The sequence below is a fragment of the Bremia lactucae genome, assembly GCF_004359215.1.
Source record: "Bremia lactucae strain SF5 chromosome Unknown BlacSF5_NotPlaced_182_SHOA01000115.1_669280bp, whole genome shotgun sequence".
In the NCBI taxonomy this organism is placed as follows: domain Eukaryota; phylum Oomycota; class Peronosporomycetes; order Peronosporales; family Peronosporaceae; genus Bremia; species Bremia lactucae.
The window spans coordinates 180576-187227 of NW_027152195.1; positions in this window are offsets into that span (position 1 = coordinate 180576).

The following is a 6652-nucleotide window of genomic DNA, read 5'->3' on the forward strand; positions in this document are numbered from 1 at the left end:
TTGCCGACAAAGTCTTCGATCCTCTTTTGATCTCGTCGAGGCATGTTTGACGGAGTCCAAAACGTCAAAATTGGCCCGTATATACGTCGCACTCGCGGTGTTCAACTCCGTTGCCAATCGAATTCCTCCCCCACCAAGAGTAGAAACCGCCCCCATGAGTGTCGCTGGCACGCGAGGGTGGATACCATTGTTGACATAGAAGGGAGAGTACCCGGTAGATGCGTGCGTTGAGTTGTTGATCGAGAACTCAACCAGTGGGAGGAAGGCACTCCATTCCTCGAATGACGTTGCATAACTTCGCAGGATGTCCTCCAGCACGCGATTCACACGCTCCGTTTGCCCATCCGTTTCAGGGTGTGCAGCTGTCGACATCGACAACTTTGTACCCAGGCGCTCAAAAACTGCGCGCCATAGGGCGGAGGTGAATCGGGTGTCTCGATCCGAGACGATCTCCTCAGGCAACCCATGGAGTCGGAAGACAGTATCCACGAAGACTTGTGCTGTCTCTTCCCATCGATGGTATCCGGCACGGCAATAAGATGAACCATTTTACTGAATCGGTCTACTATCACCAGAATGCCGTTCCGATTTTGCGAGTTGCGAGGAAGTCCGAACACAAAGTCCATGCTCACAGACTTCCAACTGTCAATTGGGATCGGTAGTGACCGCAGTGGTGCCTGAGTATTACTCGAAGGCTTCACGTGTTGGCACACCTCACAAGTACGGACGTACTTGCGCACCCATTTGTACATATGCGGCCAATAATAGTCGCGAGAGAGGCTCATGAAAGTCTTCTCGCGACCAAAGTGACCTCCAGGGGGACTGTCGTGGTACTCAAGCAACAGACGGTGACTTAGTTCTTCGTCGTTTGGAACGACAACTCTTGGCACGTCGTCATCGTCAATCCCATAACAGAGTAGACCATCGTGGATGGAATATCTGTGGGTCCGTGATCGCGCTCTTGGAGATAGCTTTTTCAGCTTATCCTCCGTTGGGCTCTTGAGGTACTGCAGCATTTCCCAGTAACCTTCGTCGTCCTTGTATGCTCGTGCAATGTCCTCACGAACAGATGAGCGAGCTCTGACTGCGGTAGCGTTCACAGATTCTTGATCACTTGGACAACTCTTGCAGGCGGCGCTTGGCACATCCTCTGTCAATCGAGAGTCATAATCCGGACGTCTCGATAACGCATCAGCAAGGATGTTTGTCTTTGCCTGGCTTGTAGTGTTCAACAAAGTTGTACTCCGAGAAGAATGCAATCCATCGTGCCATCCTCTGGGATAAGTGAGGGGTCTTCACGGCAGTGCGCGATGACGCATGATCTGTGTAGACCACAAAGCGCTTTTCACCGAGAAGTGGACTCGGAACTTCACAAGAGAGTATATTATAGCCAATAACTTTGTCGTGAACCGGGTAGTTCCGTTCTGCTGGCTTTAATTGCCGCGATTGATAGGAGATAACTCTCTCTCGCTCATTGGCATCGTGCTGCATTAATGCACAACCAATGGCGTAATCACTCGCATCACAGACAACATGGAAAGGCTTGTTGTCATCAGGAAGCGCAAGCACTGGCGCTTCATACAAGCTCCTTTTGACCAACTCGAAAGCCACTTCATGTTCCTGTTCCCACTTCCACTCAACGTCCTTCTTGAGTAGGCGCGTAAGCGGATGAGTCATGTCAGCGTATTTCCGTGTGTACTTGTGGAGGTAATTGGCCAGACCCAACCACTGGCGCAGTTGCTTCATGTTCTGAGGTGCAGGCCATTTGTCGATCACTTTGATCTTCTCTGGGTCAGCGCGGATACCGTTCTTGCCAAAAAGCAGCCAAGGACTGGGATTTCTGGCGCGCAGAAGATACACTTCTTCAGATTCGCGTAGAGCTTGTTCTATCGCATCACTTCGAATAGCGTCGTAAGTGATCGAGGTGAACATCCAAGTCCGCACGGTTAAACGTGGCCTTGCTGTGGACGAAGATGTCGTCAAAATAACTCGGAGCAAAGTCACGTAAGGGACGAAGAATGTTTGTCATTATGCGATTGAACGTCGCTGACGCATCCTTTAACCCTTGTGGCATCACGAGCCATTCCCACAGCATGCCGCTTGGCGTGCTAACCGCTGTCAGAGGAACATCAGCCTCGCGCATTCGGATCTGATAGAACCCATCCAACAAATCCAAGGTGCTGAAGACTGTGCTATTTACCATCCCGTCAAGAATCATGTCTTTCCGAGGAACAGGTGTCTGAGCAGGTATGGTGGCGTCATTCAGCTTGTTGAAAGCATGAACAATTCGCCAACCACCCGTTGCCTTCTTAAAGCAGAATGTTGGGCTGCTGTGCGGAGACTTGCTCTCACGCACATGACCAGCTGTCCGACGCTGCTCGAAGAACTTGTGGATTGCCTCGACTTGTTCCTTCGGCAATGGCCACTGTCTCGTGACGCAATACTTGGTACCAGGAGACAAGTCAATCTCATGATGAACTCCACGGTCCACTGGGAGTTCCTCTGGTACCTTGTCTGGGAAGATGTCTTTAAACTCCAGTGCAAGTTCGTACACTGGGTTTCCCTTGAGCGCATCCCACGACTGAGTTTCGTATCTCTCAATCCGGGTCTTGTCTTCCACTACTTTCATGTCCATGTTGGACGAAGTATTTATTTCATCGCGATCGGCTTCCGCAACGATCATACACACTTGGGCAATCTCGCCATCCTTGAGACTGCGGAGGAACGACTTCTTGCTCATTTCTCCCAGAGAGAGCAAACTTGATAACGAGCTTGGGGGATTATCAACCTTCACGCTGCAGACACCCTGTGCCACCCCCACATCGTCACAAACAATAGCTTGGACATGTTCCTCGCTTGAAACATCGTGGCCGTTGATGTTTCCTTTGTCAGTTAGCGTGGCAGTAGATTGCATACCTTGTTCAGAGGTACGTGTCTCAACTATACCAGCTTCGCATGACGGATCACAACGAACGAGTTGAACGTTCTCATTCGTTGCAACTTTCCACGACTTCGGTTGAGTCTTCTTGGTTTTTCTTGGTCGCTGCGCTTCCTTCTTGTGCTCAACAGATCCACTTTATGAAGATGCGGGGCCATCGCACGCCGCGAAATCACTAAAGGGATCTGGAACTTCTTCAACCGAGGCGTATACCCATAGTACTTGTTCCTCATCAGCAGATTCCCACTGCACTGTGTTCGAACCTTGAACACTGATAAGATGCCGTCTCCAATCAATCTTTGGCTGGTAGCGCATCAGCCATGGCATCCCAAGTATCATATCATAGTTGTCATCGAGGTCGAGAAGGATAAATTCATCTTCTCCTCGGAGAACTTCACATCCCAGGTGTAGAGTAACAACTCTTTTCACCATCTGGGTTGTCGATCCATCCGCGAATCGAACAACCATCTTGCCCATTTCCTTCACATCAGGTGCAAATACGTTGCTATCTGAGAGGGCACGCTCTCGAACAAAGCTGTTCGAGGCACCTGTGTCAATCAGGGCACGCAAAGGTGGAGCTGACTCATTCACCTTTACGTCCAAGACTATCAGCTTTGACCGCTGATCGACACTGGTCGTCTTCTTGGTGGACTTCATGTGTGCAGGTTGCACGTTGGGGCCCAAGTCCTGTGACTTCACCGTCATCGCAGAACTTGATTCTCGGCCAGTAGGGAGCCCCGCTCCTACTGGTCGTTGCCGTTTTTTGCTTGTTCGCTCCGCCCCTGGGGTCGGCTGAAAGCACGACCTGACGAGGTTGGGCGGGAGCGCTGCGAGAGCGGCCTGTTGTTGACCGACGCTCGGCAATCTCGAGCAAAGTGGCCCATCCGATCACAACGGAACACTTAACATCGGTTCTCGACCGCGTATGCCCGTTGGCTTGTGTGGACACAGCGGACAGATCCATTGGCTCAGGTCCGTCGTACTGGCGTGGCTGGTACTGCCGGCGCGGCTGCCGGGCTGAACTCTGGTGGATGCGAGCTTTGCTAAGACTGAAATCTTCCTGAAGAGCGCGATTGATCGCGTCTTCCATCGTCTCCGGATACTCTCGGAACAGCTGAGTCTTCACTGGACCATCGTTCAGACCTTTCATGAACGTGACGACCTGAGTGGCATAATCGACTGAATTGCTCACGATACTCGACACTAGGTATCGAGTGCGTTGCGCGTAGTCGTGCAACTCCAGACGTCCTTGGCGCAGGTCCAGAAACTCAGCTCGAGCTCGGAATTCGTTCTTCGGCGGCTCGAACGCTAGCTTCAACTCGTACTTGAAGGCTTCATAGTCCGGGAAGCATCCTGGGTCGGTGAGTCGACGATCGAATGCCCAGCTTCTTGCACGTCCACCGAGCTTCGACATCGCGAAAGCAACTTGATGATCGGAATCATAGATCTTCCGAACTCTCAAGGCTGTATCCATCTCGACGAACCAGCGTAAAAGGGGCTCATTCTCGCCACCTTTGTATTGGTTTACATCGAGTTTTAGAGGCGCAACTCTTGCAGCAGGAGTTGTGGCCTGCCGTTGCGCTCCAACAGCCTCCTGGTGCATGAAGTTGAGCGCCGTCAACTTCCTCGCTTCGGGATTGAAGGTGTTCAACATGTTGATCACAATTGCTTCGCCGAAGATAGTGACCATGCGCTCATACGCCGCCCACTCCGGATCGGATAGGTGGGGGAAGTTCTCTCTCAATGTATACATGATTCCGTGGGGAAAAATGGGAAACAGAGCACACTGGCCAAGTCAAGGAGTTGGAAGGACTCCTCAAAGTGCTTTTAGGTGTAATGGGACTAGGCCAAGTCCCTTATTCAGCTCACTAAAAGAGGAGACTGAACCGTGGAAGAAAACGTTGGAGGGCACTTGCGAGGTTGGAGGTAAAATGACAACTGAATTGAAAAGCTGTTATGGTTCCTGTCGCTACTCCTTATTAGCCTCAAGGGCTCCTAGAGGTTTTACAAGTAAAACCTACACATGCATGAATAAAACCTACGAACTGATCTATAAAACCTTGGGTACACTGAGGTTCAACCCATAGGACCTTGAACTTGAAGTCCTGTGGAAAATTCCCTGCGAAGTGATTGGCTCACGCCACTCATTTCATCCGGTAGAGACACGTTGGACGCGTCACCAGTGTAGTTCCCAAGCAGGAACCATCATTCTGTACTTGAATGTAAACCTTGAACTTCGACTGGGAAGCGTTGAACTTTAACTTGAAACTCTCATGTCGACGATGCAGTGTCGCCAGATGGTTTCTAGGGAGATGAGTAATGACGATGCGGCGTCATCACTTCATCTAGAGCACAACTGGCTACCTTTAGCCCTGGCTCCCATGTCTTACCCTGTAGAGACATGCCTCGCTTCCCTCCGTCTCATCTCCGGTGCCCAGCACCTTTGAGATATGTTCTATTATAAGTACTAAGACATGTAATGAGAGGCCCATTACATCACCCCCCCTTAAAGTAGCGTTCACGCTTCAAAGGGAAGAGGAATGCTGGCTGTGTTTCTTTTCAAAATGAGCGACCGAGGAACCAAGCGACCGTCCCAGCCTTCCGTGAGTGACTCAGGCAGGAGTCCTCATGAAGCCCCTTGCCGTACTGAGCACCCTGTCAAGCGACAGAGGCTTCACGGTGGACTCTACGACATTGCACCCATCGTTAACAAGCGGGGTGATGTAGAGTTCTACCGTGAGCGCTTCAGCACTTGGCGTCGGATCAACAACCGTGATGATCCGCGTCAATCAAGGGCAGTGAAAGAGAACTCGTGGAGATCCTTTGTGTTTCTTGAAAACACAGAATCGAATGGACTCCCTTCTCGGACGTGGACCAATTCAACTTGGCCACGGCAGCGGCGACAGAGCCGACGCTACAAGTCGCTCTCATACTCGCGAACGACGCCAGGAACGTCAGCCACGAGGGCGTCACGTGATTCCCAAGTGTCGTCGCTCGGCTGATAGCCGCGCCACCGAACACGGAAGAAGCGACGAGTCTGTTGCTTCTTTCGGCGGCGATTCGACGGAGTCAGATGGTCTCTGTGACCAACAATCGACTCAACCAGCCACCGACGTTCTCCGTGAGAATCAATCAACGGAGGTGGGGCTGAACGAGAAAACGATTGAGAGGCTCTGGAAGTGGAAGATTGCTCATCGCGAACAGATTGCGGAGCTGCACATGCACTCCTCGGATCTGAAGACTCGCTGTCAAAACCTTGAGGCTCATGCGATCGAGTGTGACTCGCGCCATGATGCCTTGGAAGCGAAGGCGACACAGGCTTCCGTGTCGAAGACCGAGTTCGAATCGAGGCTTCAGCAGACTCAGGACGATGTCCTAAAGTTGCAGGAGACCGAGAAGATCCGTGGCTTGAGCCATTTTCGACTTCTTGGTGTCGTTGAGGAGGCTGGCTCAACTCTGGGCACTCTTCGCGGTGATGTCGAGACTCGTCTCGTTGCTCTCGAGTCTGTGAAGGACCAATCCTTTGATGTCCCCCAGCGCCTCTATGCCGAGAAGCAACTTCAGAGTGATGAGTTGGCGACTCTTCGCGAGCAGGTCGAGACCCTTCGACAGCAAGTGGCTCACCTTCAAAGGATGAAGTAGGGTCAGCAGATCCACATGGCAAGTATGGCTTCAGTCTGCCCACATAGAATGTTGGAGGGTGTAGGCACTCCC